Raw genomic sequence first — 17025 nt, forward strand, 5'->3', positions numbered from 1 at the left:
GCTGCTGCTGCTGCAGCTGGGGATCCATGCTGCATGCACAGGGTCTGCAACCAGTTGTCGGCTCTGTGGATCTTGTGTTGTTTAGTGCAACTGTGTCTGGGAGGGGCCCTTTAAGGGAGCGGCTTGCTGTTGAGTCTTCCCTGTGACCCTGTCTGCAGCTGTTCCTGGCACCCTTATTTCGATATGTGCTACTTTGGCGTGTAGACATTCCCTTGCAGCGCCTATTTCGATGTGGTGCTGCCCAACGTCGAAGTTGAACGTCAACGTTGCCAGCCCTGGAGGACGTGTAGACGTTATTCATCGAAATAGACTGTTTCGATGTCGCTACATCGAAATAAGCTATTTCGATGTAGCGTGCACGTGTAGATGTAGCCAGTATCACCTAGTCTAAATAAAAAAAGAAAATCCAACTGAAACATTTTGATCTCCTCAAAACATTTTTCCAGGACTCTAGTTTGCAGAGAATTTTCTTGAAATTACAAGTTTTGTTTCTAACTGGAATGAGGAAAAATTTCAAAATCCTTTATGAAATGTGATTTCTGTACTCTGCAGAGTTGTACTCCAATGTGCTACTCTTGAGGCAGAGTCTCAGAAGGGTAGCTGTGTTAGTCTGTAGCTTCACAGGAAAAACAAAAACAAGCAGTCTGGCAGCACCTTAAAGACCAACAATTTTATTTATTAGGTAATGAGCTTTCATGGGTAAGACCCACTTCATCAGATTCAGAAGCTGCCTGTATTAAGTCCCACTGGCTTCAGTAAGTCCTGCGTGGCTGCAGCAAACAGTTTGCAGGTTGTAAACTGGGAGAATCCAAGCCTAAATTGACTGCAAGAGAACCATTCCAAATGAGAACCAAGTGTAAGCCAACATTGCTGTAATACCTGAGTATGCAAACAGCAGTTCAAAAGAAAGCATGTCACTCGTTCAGTTCAATGGGCTGTTGATGAAAAATTGAATATCATTAAGTACTCCACTATTATTTATTTTAACAGACACATCCTGCTGATTAAGTTATCCAGCAATCCAACCTACCCTCCCAAAATCTCCCATTTCAAAATATCCTGCTATTCCCTATCCACCTACTGAAACGTCTCCAGACAACTTCAGCAATGCAGTTCTGTATTTTCAATACAGAACAATGACAATGTAAAATTAAGGTGCATATCAAACAAAAACAAATCCGTATGGGTTTTACTTTTCCAATAAAAAGCTTCATTTTACAAATTTATATGAAGCAGCTGCAGAATCTTCGGTATGGAGCAGCTGAATATTACAGTATCCAGATCTCTTGACTCTTACCTGAGATTTATTTTGTTGTAGAGTATACAGTGCCCTCAACACAAGCATTCCCAGCTTGTACAAATTGCCAAAGCCTTCAATACTTTTGATGACAGTGTTTAGAACACACAGATACAATATCAGAGAGGGAGCCGTGTTAGGCTGTATCTTTGAGAACAAAAAGAAGTCCTGTGGCACCTTATAGACTAACAGATTTTTTGGAGCATAAGCTTTCGTGGGCAAAGACCCACTTCATCAGATGCATGAGTGGGGGCGTGGGGGGTTTCAGAGGGGTATTTAAAGAGTGGGGTCCCAGTTCAAGGGAGGAATGGTAATGTACAAAAACCTGTGGGGGAACACTTCAATCTCCCTGGACACTCGGAAACAGATTTAAAAGTAGCAGTCCTACAACAGAGAAATTTCAAAAATCAAATAGAGAGAGAAATCTCTGAGCTTCAATTTATGCTCATCTCTCACTCTACGAGCACAATTGGTTCCCAACTTTGTGCTCATAGGTGAAAACTTGTAAGAGGGACACTAAATTACCATTAAAATACACGTAAAAGTCTCTGCTTAGTTCCTAGAGCTCAGCGAAGGAGTGGCAGCAAGTAGCGCTGCTTTTGAAAAGGAAGTGAACCTTGGGTTGGGGGGTTGGAAAAGGTTAAAGGCTGGGGGCAATTTGGGACCATGAGTGGGAGGGAGGGTTAAAACCTGGTGGCCAGTTGGGTCTGTGGGGTAGGTGGAGGGGTTCAGGCTGCTGAAGGTTGGGTGTGCGGTCCGGTGGGGAGCGGGGAGGTCAGGCTGCGGCTGGTTAGGTCTACCAGGCTGACAGGGAGGGAAGCCCAGCTCAGGCTGCTGTGGGGCTAGTCTGCAGGGCTGGTGGAGGTGGGGTCAGGCTGCCATGGGGAAGTGGAGGTGCGGGGGAGTCAGGCTGCTGCAGGACCGGCGGAGGGCAGGGGTGGTCTGGCTGCTGCAGGTTGGGGCTGCAGAGCTGGCAGGGAGTGGTCAGGCTGTGGTAGGTTCGAGCCATGGGGCAGGGGTAAGACTCATATTAGCGGGGGGCAGTTCACTCATAGAGTGAACAAAGGTAAGTAAAGGTGTCCCTCATTTAAGCAAGTACTCGAAAGTAAAGTACTCGTTTAAAGAGGGATGAGTGTATTTGCTAATTTGACCCCATCAATCAAGGATTAAACAGAGACTGGGAGTGGCTGGACCCTTACAAAAGCAGCTTCTCTGCTTTGGGTGTTAACACCTCCACGTTAGATTCTGACAATGGGCCATATCCCCCCGACTTATTTGACATGTTTTTCCCTCTTTTGATACATACTACTGATAATGGGCCATTTCCACCCTGACTGGATAGACCTAGTCAGCTCTGTCCCTCCCTTTTACTGGAACCCACTTCTTTAAATAAACCTCTGGAACCTCCCCCCACCACCACTCATGCATCGGATGAAGCAGGTCTTTGCCCACGAAAGCTTATGCTCCAAAATATCTGTTAGCCTATAAGGTGCCACAGGACGACTTCTTGTTCTCGAAGATACAGACTCACAGGGCTACCTCTCTGACCTTGCAGGTAAGTTTCTGCTGATACCACAAAATGCACGGAAGCTGAAAGTATATGACAAGGTTGGATCACTTGATGATTCCTTGTACTGTTCCTTGCCTCTGAACCAATGGTCAGCAACCAGGAGATCGTAATATACTGGTAGATGCTGGAGCCTCTGATAGGCGATCCTGACAGGTTTGGCACTTCTGCTTCTCCTCCCCTCACTGCTACACTGTTCCTGTCTTCTGCCTTGGAAATGCCCCCATCCCCTGCCCAGAGCCTCCTGATTGCTGTGCAGGATGGGGCAAGCAAAGAAGAGGGAAGATGAGGTCAGGGGTTCCCCCTTTCTCCACCCACAGAGGTGGGAGACACAAGGCTTGGGATGGAGGGAGCTTGCTGGCAGCTGCTCCTAAGTCTGAACATGCTCTGCATACTTAAAGGGGAAATGCAAATCTCTAACCCTCTCACACATTGTGCATCTCTGCCACACACACAAACACACCATTCCCTACTCACCTCCTGACCCAACACATACTTGTGTTGTTCTGGTTACTCCTTTAACTCTTTGTCCAAGTGTGTTATTTTAGGGGGTTTTACTGGTCTGTGCATTTCATAATTTTTATTTCTCTGGTATGCTGAAATTTAATTCTTTGAGTAGTGAGTCCCAAAACATCTAACCTGTCATGGCAGGAGCATGTGTGTATACACACATATACAGTGACAAAGTCTCAAGCAATACCTCATGGGTCCTGCACTTTGGGGCGGTTAAGGTAATGCCTTAGAGGCTCACTGTGCCCCTTTTTGCTCTGCCTCCAGGGCGGGGCACAGCCTGCTGAGCCGTACTCATCATAGGCACTGTCACAAATGGGGGAAGTCCCCACATGGATGTTGAGGCTCCCCCTGCTCCTTCCAAGCTGTCCTGAGGAGTATGGGACAGTATGGGGGGAACCCAGTCCCCTCCCGCTCGATTCAGGTGCCAGCCCAGGGACCTTGGGCACCTGCTGCTGGATGGGGGTGTCTCCCTCAGCCGAAAGAGCAACAGCTTCCCCCCAGGCCACTTCCCCAGATGCTTTCCCTGTAGCTCCAGCAAATCTTCTGTCTTGCAGGGTGCTCACTCACTTGCTCTCTCTCCTTCACAGCCCTTTCATCCTTCCTGGCCCACCTCCTTTCTGCCCCTCCCCTTTACCTGAGGGCAAGCCTTTTTCGAGGGCTCCATAGGCTTTGATTGGCTGCAGGTGCTTAATTAGTCCCAGGTGTTGGTTTGACCTGGTGCCGCAGTCTGATCCTTGCTGGGCCTTAGTCCCTGGGGAACATGAAAGCACAGACCCAACTGCCCACGTACATGTCCTCCACTAGGCTAGTATAAAATGCTGTGGGCTGTCACAACACACACACACACCCCCACATCTAGGTTTTTGGCTTCTACTGGTGATGCACATCTGCACATTACCTTAATATCTGTGTATATAACAAAATTCATTCCCTCTATTTTTTTCCCTCCAGCTGCAGGACATTGGCTGGGCATCTCCTGGAACTGGGCTCAATTTTCTAGAGACTCCTGCGTCCAAATCAAGAGACTGACCACTAACAGTCCAGCAGTGCAGGGGCTACACACCCTCCACCTGGCCCTATGCCACTTCCACAGCTCCCATTGGCTGTGGTTCCCCATTCCGGGCCAAAAGGGAGCTGCAGGAGCAGTTCCTCCAGGCCAGGGCCTGACAAGTGCCTGGGAGCTCCAGGCCTTTTTGTCTTGTCTGGCCCCAAGGCAATTATACCTTTGTGCCCCACTTATCCCCATGCCCATCAGAGGACACAGAATCATAGAACAATAGAGCTGGAAGAGACCTAAAAAAGCCATCGAGTCCAGCCCCCTGCTCTAGCAGGACCAAACCCATCAGATCAGCCCCTCCAGGGCTTTGTCGAGGCGAAACTTAAACACCTCCAGGGATGGAGACTCCACTACTTCCCTGGGTAGACCATTGCAATGCTTCGCCACCCTCCTAGTGAAAAAGTTTTTCCTAATGTTCTACCTGGACACCTATTTAACTTTAAGCACCTGAATTCACTTCAGAATGAGTCATTGGGAGCTTTCACTGCTCGAAACACGCTTTTCAGGATCTGAGTCTTAATTTAAAAGGTTATTTCTGCTCCTTGCCTCAATCTACATCCAGTTTTATAAGTTGAGGCTACTCTCTGCCTTTTTCCCCACCCCAGTATGAATGATCACAAGGGCAGGCCTATCTCTCTCATCCCAGTTGTCCTCTTGTTCTATCATGCTTGAACTGAGTTGCATGGAAGAGCGTAAAGAATGAGGGTAGAGGAGCTTAGAGGGCAGAAGATAGGTTGCTTATTGATGATGACACCAGCATCCCTTAACGTCCAATAAAGCAAACTACTCCAAGAGAAAAAAGAAAGGAAACACTTCCCTAACAACCCTCAGTCTGAAATCTGTTTATGAGGCTGCTGTGACTGCAAGACTAGCAGGTGCACTGGTCACTCCCTGAAATTTTATCATGCGTGGCACAGTACTTGGTGGCTTTCTGAAAATGTCATCACCTGAAGCGAAAGTGAGAAACTCAGCATTCATTAATACCAAACATAAATTCCTAGCCCTCATGATTTTGGAGAGAACATTAAAAACATGACCTGAATGAACTCCAAAGGGTAAAGAGCTCAGAAGGCAAATGAAAAGAAGTCTAAATGTACAATTTTTAAAATTAAATCTTCCGATTTTTATGCTAACCATGAGTTTTGAGTACTTATGCTCGGTAATTCTGAAGGGGGGCAAACATTTGCCGCATGTGGTGACGGGGAGTATATACAATGTATAAAATGCCACTACTTAGGAAAATCAGGAAACAAATTTCAAATTGCCTGTCAAAACATTAAGATGACCCGCTCTATAGGTTTTCATTTTGTTTGTTAAACCTTTATCTGTATTACAAGAGCAAAATGACTTATTGAAAGGTGGCTTCATAAAATTACTCCTTAGCAGACTGAGTTTTCTTTCTGATTGTCTGAATTAAAAATCCCTGATAATAAGAATTAATAATGGACATGTTGTTTTTCCAATATGGAGAGCTCAGTATGTGCCAATGTTAATTAATCTGTTGTGTAGGTAACAAAAAAATTGCCTACTGACTTTCATGCCAGAGATCCCCATAAATAGATAGTTGCACCTTAGGATATATATTTTGCACTGCAGAACCATTTCCTGAACTGTTAATAATAATAATAAAATAATAATAATAATAAAATTAGCAGAGCATTTATCCCACATTTATGTATCATATTAATTCTGTGCTTAGCCCTCAAATTCAGGTCCACACCAAAGAAATACTCACTTGATAAGACCAATTCAGAGCTGGGAAAATTTAAAATACCCACATTTCACACAATGGAGCCTCTTCAAAGACGGCACAAATTGCCTTCAAGAAACGTAAACTGTACTATTTAATCAATGAAATCTGGATGCTGATTTTCTTGGCGACAGATAACAAAAGGGCACACTGCTCCAAATAACTGCTTGCAAACATACAAGTACTTTGTAAGTGAGTCCCATTGCTCTAGCACTGAATTCAGCAATTGTAAGACAGCATTGCTGCTCTTCTCAACTATAAACTGCTGCTTCTGAATGTCAGCTTGTTGCAACAAAGACCATTAGAAACACATTAAGGGTCTGATTTAAAACCTACTGAAGCAACAGGTCTTTCAAGTAAGTTTTGGATCAGGGCCTGATTTGGTGAGACCCTGGAAAGGTCTAATCAAATTTACTGATGATAAAAAAAATGAGCCATTCTCTCCCCTCCACACCATCTCCTTCTGTCCTACCTAGCTGAGTTGTCATTTCTTATTTAATTTTTTCCTATCTTTCTATTACATTCCCTTCATCTCAGTTTTCATTTATCAGAATTTTCCAGGTCTGAAGAAGTGGGTCTGTCCCACAAAAGCTAATAAATTATCTTGTTAAAGTGCTACAGGACTGCTTTCTTTTTGTTTTGTTTTTGTGACTAGACAGACTAATATGGCTACTTCTCTGTGATAAAAAAAAATGAGTTAGCAGTAACCCTGGTGGTTATTTTCATGTCAATCAAACTGTTGACTGAAAGCCTTATTTCAAAAAGCTGAATCTAAGGTTTTGTAGAACTCCAAATCACTGGATAAATCAAGAGAAAATGAAATTCTTATCATGTATTCCAAGCACCTTTCTTGGTTTTCATAGTGCATGAAACCTCTTTTTTCAATATCTAGTTTCTGCTTGTTCCAGACATCACATGGAGATCTGACAGTTGGGTAACGAAAAGTCATGTAATTACATTCAGGCTGTATCTTATTGAAGTCAAATCAACTGCCCGTGCTGCAGCTTAATTATTTTTAAAGAAGACTTTTAGATTTGGTTCCTTTCCCACATTAAACAGTCTCCTCTTATCTTAAAAGAGATGAGTAATAAGAGATCATTGTCAAATACTGCATGTCATACAACATCTGTATCAAATGAGAGTTAGAAAAACACTGGTGGACTAGTTTAATTTACTTTGTGTTAAATTTTGGCAAAAAAAAATGAACTTTTTAACAGTTACTAAGGATAGAAGAGAACTTTATTATTACTGTTTTCTTTTATATTACACTAATATACTCCCATAAATTTGTAATCTTCAAGAAGTATACAGAGGCATATGCTCACTGATCTCTTTTGCACTGGCTTTTAGTTGCTTAGTCTCTTATCAAATTCGTGCTCTTAGGGTAATTTATAACTTTTATGGAATAAGGATAGATGGTGTTCAGCTCTCTCAACTCATACCTAGAAGTCAATATGTGACCAGGGAGGAACACAGTAAACTCTGGGCCCCTTTGAAATTCCTTGGAGCTCTGTGCACCACTCTGAGGGTGGCTGAGAAAGAGCATGTGTGGAGGGGGCCAGGACCGACTGCCCCACACCAGACCCCTTCTGGGACCGAAGAGCCTCCCACCTTTCCCCTGGCCCATGGCGCCTCTCACCTTCACTGTTGGTTTTCTGGTCATCACCCTAATTAAAAGTTTTGACAGACTTTATCCAGTTGAACAACAGTTCTTAGAGCTGATCAGTTGAAGTTACAAAGGATGCCTGATTTTGCATTACCGTCCTTGGAAAGAAGAGTTTCCTCATGCTGAAAGTCTTTGAATGAAATCTTACCTCTAGTCAGGTCTATGGGAATTTTGTCATTGTCTTCAATGTCAGGATTTTACGTTTGACACAGCAGAGAATTCTTTAGGGGAGGGCAAAGAGAGCAAAACATTTTGAGTGTGTAATTATAACTACAGGTTGAAACTCTCTTATCTGGCATACTGTTGTCCAGCAACATCTATATTCCAGTGCCTGGACCAGAGATCCCCATCTGTCCAGAGCTGGTCTGGCTGGCAGGCTAATCCCATGGGTGGCAGGGAGTTCCATTGGCAGTCCTTTGGCAGCAGGGAGCTCTGGAGGGGAGCTGAGCCAGGGTCATGGAATCCCTCTGCTGAAAGCCTGGCCAGGCCAGCAGGCCCTCAAGGAAAGCAGCTGGAACAGGAGATCCCCACTAGCAGCCCGACTATGGGGAGCCCAGCTGGGCTGGGGAGCCTCATGGGGAGTTTGGCCAGGTCAGGGAGCCCTGCCAGTATCCCCACTTCAGCAGGGAGCCGTGCTGGTGCCACAAATTCCTGGCAGCAGCCCCACGACAGTGGGGAGCTGCACTGGGCTGGAGATCCCTGGCAGCAGCCCCACTGCAGCGAGAAGCCGCATAGGAATGGGGATCCCCCCAGAAGCCCTGAGGCAACAGGGAGTTGGGCTGGGGTGGGAAACTTCAGCGGTGAGGAGCCCCCAGGCAGCCTGCAGATGGGAGCTGCTGGCGCCCAGAGGGGGGACTCCCTGGTGACCCAGAAGCCTGACGTCCCCAGATCTGGCAAAATTCCCTGATTCGGGACCTGAGGGTGCTGGATCAGGGATGTACAATCTGTATTGCCAAGTGGGGTGACAGTGTAAGATCTTGTCTATATTTAAACTGCATCAGTTTAGCTCAGCGGTGGGGAACCTAAGATCGTGAGTGAGCCACATGAGTGGCCCTCTTTCACCTCCATACACTGCAAACTTGTTGAAACCAAGACAGTGCCCCTGTCTAGGGCAGTTTTGCTAACTGCGCTTGCCTACCTAGAATTTGTGAGGTTGTGCTAATTGAACCATAGCAGTGCTTTGATTGCATATGGAGGGCACATGCAGCACTCATGGTCAACATCGTAGGCAATAAGCTGCATGAGCCCTTGTCATTTTAGTAATACTGCAGAGGGGGGGAAAACACATGGCTGGAAACCAGCAGAATCTGGCAACCCTGCGCAGGGGCAATGGTAAACAACGTCTCATGGGCCACTCACAGAACCTTGATGGGCTGCTGGTTGCCCACCACCGGTTTAACATCATAGATTTTTGAAACAATCCACTAAAAACAAGCACAAGCCCCAACAGAGAAGCACTAAACCAATTTACATGAGGCTAATGGTTTGCAGAGGTTTAGTTAAACGGGTGCACCCTCCTAGCATACACTACACAAGTCAGAATCAGCTGCAATATTCGAGAGACTGTTCTTAGTGGAGATGGAAAATTAAAAAAGCCCCTGACATACGAGTTTAAATGCAGGAGCACCAAACAAGCATTTCCTCTCTCTTTCCCCTGGCGGTACTCTTTTTCAGATGTTCAGGTGTTTCTTCCTCAGTGATCACAAAAACATATGGGTTTCTCTTTTAATTGCCCAACTGCCTCAATAAAAACCTGCAAGAAATGTAAAAGGCCATATTTGTTAGTGCTGAACAGGGAATAGGGGGCAAAAAAAGAGAGACTGCAGAGGCTTACACTAAAACATTCAGGCCAATTGCAGGATTTTTATGGGTGCAGACATTTCATTGTCCCAGTTGATAAATTTGGCAACATGTAATCAGGGAATATGTTGAGTCCTTGATAAATAAAAATGCAAATAACAAACTGCTTGTTGTAATTAGATCATAATGTTAAGACAAGTGAATGGAGGGAAAGTTGGCAGTTGAACAGTCCAAGTTTAAAACAATTTCTTCTGATCCCCTTCCAAGTCTACCCCTTTGCTACACTCTGTTTAAATATTCTGTTAATCAAGCTCTCAGGAAAACAAAGAAAATACCGTGCCAAGTTCCCAGCAGCTCATTAACATTTTAAATATTTTTCTAGCACTTACATTGACATGACTAACTGCAGGGCATCCATCTTCTTCAGCAAGTACAAAATTCTATTCTGCCATTTTCATGTTTAAAATATTCCAATATAAACCATTCCAAATGAATGGAGAATTGAGGCCCTCACCATCTGTTCTGGACAATGAAATATTCATGACTATCCACTCTGACAGTGACAAAGCTACAAACCTGAAAATAAGAGGACTGTCATTTTACAGCAGAAAGACTCAAACTCGTTCCAAAAGGAGGCTCATTACTAATGTCAAGACTGGAGTATCCATTTAGCACTGTTCAGATTCCAGAAAAATCAGGCAGCATACCATATTACAAAAGGGGGGAAAAAGTCAACAGGTGATTAAGGGAGAAATTGGTTGAACTAATATTTTCATCAGATACTAAAGGATATCTAAGGACTACAGTGGAGTCTTTCAGCCCAGCCACTAGTAAGCTATGGAATGTAAACTGTAATTTTCAGAACAATCCCTTGAGGTGCTACACTTCGAGGTGTAACGCTCCCCTCCTTCCTCTTACTGCAGGAAGGAAGTAGGAATTTATGCTGGCCTAGACCAGCTGGAAACTTATACTAATTCTGCTGCTGGTTTAGCAGCACTGGCAGCTGTATTGAGAGCATTTCTAAGACTTATTTCCTGATCTTCCCCATCCATCTGTACTACAGAGAGCAGGTCTGGGAAGCCAACGCAGCAAGGTAAGAGATTCTGACTCCTCTTCCCTATCTAGACATGCAGTCCCAGAGCTTGTCCACACAGCAAGTTACTGTACGCAAGCCAAGTATGACTCTGGAGAGCACCAGCTTAACAAACAGCAGTGTCCAATGCCAGCACCATGGCAGCTTAGCCAAGCTGCATTCTGCGACCTCAATCTTCCTCACACACCAGGTAATTCTCTCTGCTGGTTTCATCACAGCAGAAGCTTCTGTTGTCCTACTTGATTAATTCTGAGTCTCTCTCACAGCAGACAGGTACTGAGGTGACATGGCCAATTTTCAGCAGGATAAAATGGGGATCCCAGGATCAATATATTGAACCACATCAGAAAAATGAACGCACTCAGAAATGTAGAGACAGAAGAAATCCAAAGACTGTGTTTGAGATGGTCTTAAATGCTATTGGCACAGCACAAGAAAGAAATGTGGCATAACCTGTAGCCCTTACTCAAGCAAAACTCACACTGAGTTCAGTGGAAATTTTAGCCAGTCCACCAGCACAAGAAAATTTGACCACTTAATCATTAGGAGGAAGCTGCTTTAGAGAGCACTTAATTCAACAAAGCTAAAGGGCTGAGTAGAGTTATAAACCTTAACTAAAAGTAAATATTGCTACTGTAATCACATGGGAGAACGACAAAGACAGTACGTTCATTCAAAGATAGACAGTGTCACCAGCATCTTCTTCCAAATTTCATCAACGGACCAGTTGTCATTTTTGGCACTCCATCATGAAACTCTATTCACTGCTCCCATGCAGTCCAGAACTTCAGGTTGTTACTATATTTGACAATAGTTTTGTGACAAAAGAAATGCACGTATTGTCCAAAGCTATTCAAATTTAGATACAAAATCTATCGTTTTCTGACCAAAACGCTTTGATACCTCTTTGGCTTTGCCTGTTTCATTGCACTGACAAACCTAATACTTGATCGATTTTACTGTACCCAGGGAAACAGGATATTACATACAACGAGTGGAAAATTAGGTCTAGGATACTTAGGGGGTCTCTGAGCACCAGAGCTGGAAGGCCCATCAGCAGCAGCAGTGAAACAAGATGGGTTTCAGTCAGAAGTGGTGCTAGCCCACTGGGAACTCTAAACAGGAATATTTTGTGCCCCTCCCACCTACAACACATAATAAAAAGCAAATAGGGCTGCTCAGGGGCATAAGCAATTGCTAGTCCACTTGTACCTAGCACCAGCTCTGATTTCAGTACTCCTGCTGCTACAATTAATTCCAAAGAGTGCTTTGTATCTGTATTGGTGTCCCTTTTTCTGGCACCAATATCCTATTCTGACACTATCTCCCTCTGCTGTAGAGTAGCAGATATCACTTCCCCAGCCAGACAGAACATTCTGGCTTGGAATATGCAGGCTCCAGGCTATCCTTTCAAAATCCCAGGCTGCGTCTACACTAGCAAGGTCTTTCAAAAGATTTTTTGGAAGAAGGGGGCTCTTTCAAAAGATCTGGGGAGCATCTACACACAAAAAGTGTTTGTTCGAAAGTAAAACAAAAGAACGCAGCGCTCCTTTCGAAATTGCTCTTCCTTTCCTGTTTCAGGAAGAGCGCCCCCTTTCGAAAGCTTCTTTTGAAAGAAAATGTGTGTAGACGCTCTGCAGGACCCCCACTTTTTTTTTTTTTCCTCCAAAGTAGCAGTCCTCATGGGGCCTGATTTTTCAATCCCTGGCCCTTTCTTTAGGGAGACTGGGGGCTATCTGGACACTCTCTTTTGAAAGAGCAGATCACTCCTTTGATCCCCTTTTTTTGTGTGTGGACACGATCTTTTGAAAGAAATTCTTTTGGAAGAGATCTTGTCGAAGGGCTTCTTTTGAAAGATGTCTGTAGTATAGATGAAGCCCCAGCGTCTCTACACCGGCTTCTGATTTCCCCATCCCTAGCCTCCTTCAGCAGCCAAGTCTGCTTACATTTAAAGTGTAACTTGCTTATATACACATGTACATAAACCTGAAAAGAGATACATACAACCTCTTCTTTCAAGAATCTCAGCACATCACCAAAGATAAGTTTTGAGGGAGCAATCCTGCCTCAGGACTTTAGCCTAACCAGAAGCCAAGGAAGAGATCAAACCTTGTATAGACCAAAATCAATCTTTTTCTCCACAACAAAGGGTGTGCTTACTTACTAACAAAAAGAATTTGTACCTCTATAGGGAAGAGTACCAACTACCATAACAACATACCTGTGAATAGTTAATAGACAATATACCAGGGATATGTCACAAAGCTTAGTGTTTCAAAACACCAGTACTATTTATTATGGCTATGTGCTGTAAATAGCTTCCTCTGGGGAGCAATTTTCAGGTAGCTTTTAGCACACAATATGTGGGGCAGGGAAGCCTGCTGGCTCCCATTGTGATGGGTACATTGGTGTTCAAAGCAGCAGCAGTGAGGTGGGGACTAAATGGGGAAAGGGAGAGGCTCCTTTGTGGGAAGGAAGGTCCATGGTCTTCCCTACACTCAGCCTGGAGATTGAGAAAAATGTCCTGACATTGGATCTTCCCTACATTCTTCTTGAGCAGGGGTTTGTAACCTGCAGCTCTGGTGCCTCATGCGGCTCTCTGAGGAGTCATTTGTGGCATTGGCCACTGCCATTGCTGACTCCTCTTGTGGCTCCCTGTGCTGCCGCCGCTGAAACAGTAGAACTTGAATTGGTTTAACGGCCAGCAGCGTGGCGTGAGGGAACTCACTGTTAAACCAATTATGCTTAGTTCCACTGTTTCAGCAGGGGCAGGGCAGGGAGCTGCTAAGAGCCCCTCATTCTCCCTGCCGCTCATCCCTCCAAGCTGCACGGCTGCTGTGTGTGGAGATGTCACGGTCTCCGCTCCCTGGCAGCTATATGATATGTTGGTGGGGGGTGTGGGCAGTGTGTGGGAGGCCTTCCGGGGAAGGCGAGAAAGGTGCTGCTCAGGGGCCTCCCTGATCAAAAAGGGCCCACACGACCTTGCGGACCCGTACCCCCTTGCAGTGGGCCTGGTGACTGGGTGCGGCAGCTGGCTGGGGGAAGCCCGTGCCAGCGTCGACTGCCCACCCTCGATGAAGGCCTCCCCCTTGCTCTCAACAATGTTGGGGAGCATGCAGCACATGCCCACAACCTGGGGAATGTTCTGGAGATAGACGTCCAGGAGGGCCAGGAAGCACCACCAGCAGCCCTTCAGGCGGCCAAAGGTCCTCTCTACCACTTGGTGGGCGTGGTTCAGTCGGGCATTGAACCACTCCTGGCTGGCAGTGAGGTGGCTCATGTACAGGTGCATGAGCCAGGGCTGGAGGGGATAGGCCACATCTGCCACAAGGCAGAGGGGCACAGTGGTGTTCCCCAGAGGGAGATCCCTCTGGGGGATGTAGGTCCCTGCCTCCAGCTCGCGGCACTGGCCCAAGTTCCTAAAAACACGGGTGTCATGTGTACAGCTGGGCCAGCCCATGCAGACATCCTGAAAGTGGCACTGGCTGTCCACCATGGCCTGCAGGACCACGGAGTGGTAGCCCCTCCCGGTTGATGCAGCTTACCCCCCTGTGGTCTGTGGTGCGAATGGGGATGTGGGTCCCATCCAGGGCCCCAAAGCAGTTTGGGAACCCCACGGCAACAAATCCAGTGACGGCTGCATCCAGGTCCCCAACTCGGACGACCCTCTGGAGCAGCAAGGCATTGAGCACACAGACAACCTGGGGGGAGGGAACACAAGTGCCCATGAGGGTGTGCAGGGTAACCCAACCCCCTCCCCCAGACACCCCTTCTGGGCACCTCCCCAGGCACCCCCTCACCCAGCCCATCCCTCCTTGGCACTTCTCCCTCCCTGGTCCCCTCCCCGGCCCCCTGCCTCCCAGTGGGTGAGTGCCCAGGCCTCCTTACCTCCATGATGATGGCCCTGACCGTGGCTTTTCCCACTCCAAACTGGTGTCCCACAGAGCAGTAGCTGTCTGGAGTGGCCAGCTTCCAGACAGCTATTGTGACCCTCTTCTCCATGGGGATGGTGCGCTGCATCCAGGTGTCCTGGTGCCTCAGTGCAGGGGTGAACCACTGGCAGAGCTCCAGGAAGGTCTGCCGGCACATATGGAAGTTCTGCAGCCACATCTTTGTCCCACCCACCCCCATGACCAGCTGCTCCCACCACTCGGAGCTGGTGGGGTAGCTCCAGAGTTGGCGGAGCACCCGGCAGGGGAGGAACAGGGGAGCCCGGTGGTCAGGGCGTCCCCATCTGTCCCCAGGGAGGGTCCCCCAGCAGGAGCTGCTGGGTAGCCTCCATGCAGCACCTAGCAGGGCGCTTGCTCCAGGGGTGACTACCTGGAAGGCTTCTAGGTGCTGCTGCTGCTGCTGGGGGTTCATAGCTGCTGTGCATCAGTCTGCGAGAGTGTGGCTAGCACTCTGCAGACCTCATGCTGTGCAGGCCGGGTGCGTCTAGGAGGGGCGCTTTAGAGGAGCAGCTTGCTGTTGCCCTGGAAGGCCTAGTCCAGCCTGTGACCCGCTCCGCAGGCTTTCCTCGCCTCTTATTTCTATGGGGAGCGCTTGTGTGTGTGGATGCTCCCCATTTCCTTCTGAGGTGGCTCCTTTCTACTTTCCCTGTCGCTACTTTAACATTGAACGTTGATGGCACCAGTCCCAGAGGGTGTTTGGACGATATTCATTGAAGCCTATTTTGATGTTGTTACTTAGAAACGGGCTACTTTGAAGTAGTGTCCTACTGTAGGCATAGCCTCTGAGTGAGGACCACTAGCCACCTCTCTGCCCAAGTGAGCTGACCAAGAGACAGCATTTGACCTCTGCCAGCCTTCAGGGAAGGCCAGAGAAGGTACCTGCTGTTCACTTGACTTCCTAAGCCTCTAAGGCAGGGGTCTGCAACCAAAAGAGCAACAAGAGCCATTTTTTTTTCAAATTCAGTTACAAAATCAGTACATCAAGAGCTGCAGTGCACATGAATACGAGACAGTCCTTAATAAATAACATCAGACCATAATTTTTGTAACCCCCATTTTAAGGGCAGTGAACACACAATGATAGGCAACAGAAAGTTTTTGTTACTTTCACCTGGGATTGGAGAACAAATGAGGACAAGGAAAATGCTGTGCCTGGGGATAGGCTCTTAAGCAGGAAGGAGCAATGTTCACATCAACCCTCCATACCACCTCCCCTCAGCCCCCAAACCCACTCCCCATTTCTAGGCTTTATTCACCTCAGCCCCAAAATCTGCCCCCCCCCATATCTAAGCTTTACCCCCATCCCACAAAACCACCCCCCACCCACCCTCAGACTTAATATCGCTCAGGCCCAAACCCACCCCACCATCCTCAGGATTAACCCACCTCAGCCCCAAACTGCCCCCCCGAGACTAACCCCTCTGTGGCATGGCTGGGAAGCCTATGCCAGGTGGCCACATGCACAAAAATTACAGAAGAAATGAAAGAACAGCAGAAAAGGAAATCTGCATGTGAGTGCACAAGAAAAGTACTAACAAAAGTATTGTTTTTAAGCTGAGATCTACTTGAAAGTAATAGCCACTGAGCAAAATTTTAGTAATAAAATAATAACCCAAATTATTTCATACAGCGATTTTTGTTCCATTTTTCTAAACTACATAATATTAAATGGTGAATTGAAATTTGGTTAAATTCACATGAGTTCAATAATATCAGTTATGCTAGAGAAGGACAGAGAGGCAAAACAGTATTCTACTGAAATACTTTGCTTACACTGTATTTCATTCAAGGATAGACAGACACAATTATAGCTGTCCATCCAATCGATGGTTAAAATATTTCCCTGTAAGTAATTTAAAAGATCAACCACAAAGAAAAATCTACTGTGTGATTTAATAAGCTCAATTCTGAAATAGAATAGCTTTGCTAGAGACTGCTGAACCAAAGCAAAGATACAAAAAGCAAAAGCGCACCATTTACAGATTTTGCTTTTGTTTTGTTTTCCAGCACAGGAGAAGCATTTACAGGAGTCTACTCCACTAACATGCAAAAAGTCATCAAAACATTGGTCATTGACGGAAAATGAACACAAAACTAAAGTACCAATATGCACTGTAGTAGCATAGAAGAATGAATGTGATCTGTTTTTCCAGGAGTTTTGTTTACTGTATCAACATAAGTATCTAGGTCTGTTTCCATGGAAGTTATTGAGAAAATTCACTGTTTAAAAGCTATTGAACTAATATCTGCAGATATGAATTATTCTCATGAATAATATTCTGCACATTTCAGAGACTTTTTCCTCCAAGGTATAGCAACCCCAGATAGGAAT

Source organism: Carettochelys insculpta, chromosome 10 (assembly GCF_033958435.1).
Source record: "Carettochelys insculpta isolate YL-2023 chromosome 10, ASM3395843v1, whole genome shotgun sequence".
In the NCBI taxonomy this organism is placed as follows: Eukaryota; Metazoa; Chordata; order Testudines; family Carettochelyidae; genus Carettochelys; species Carettochelys insculpta.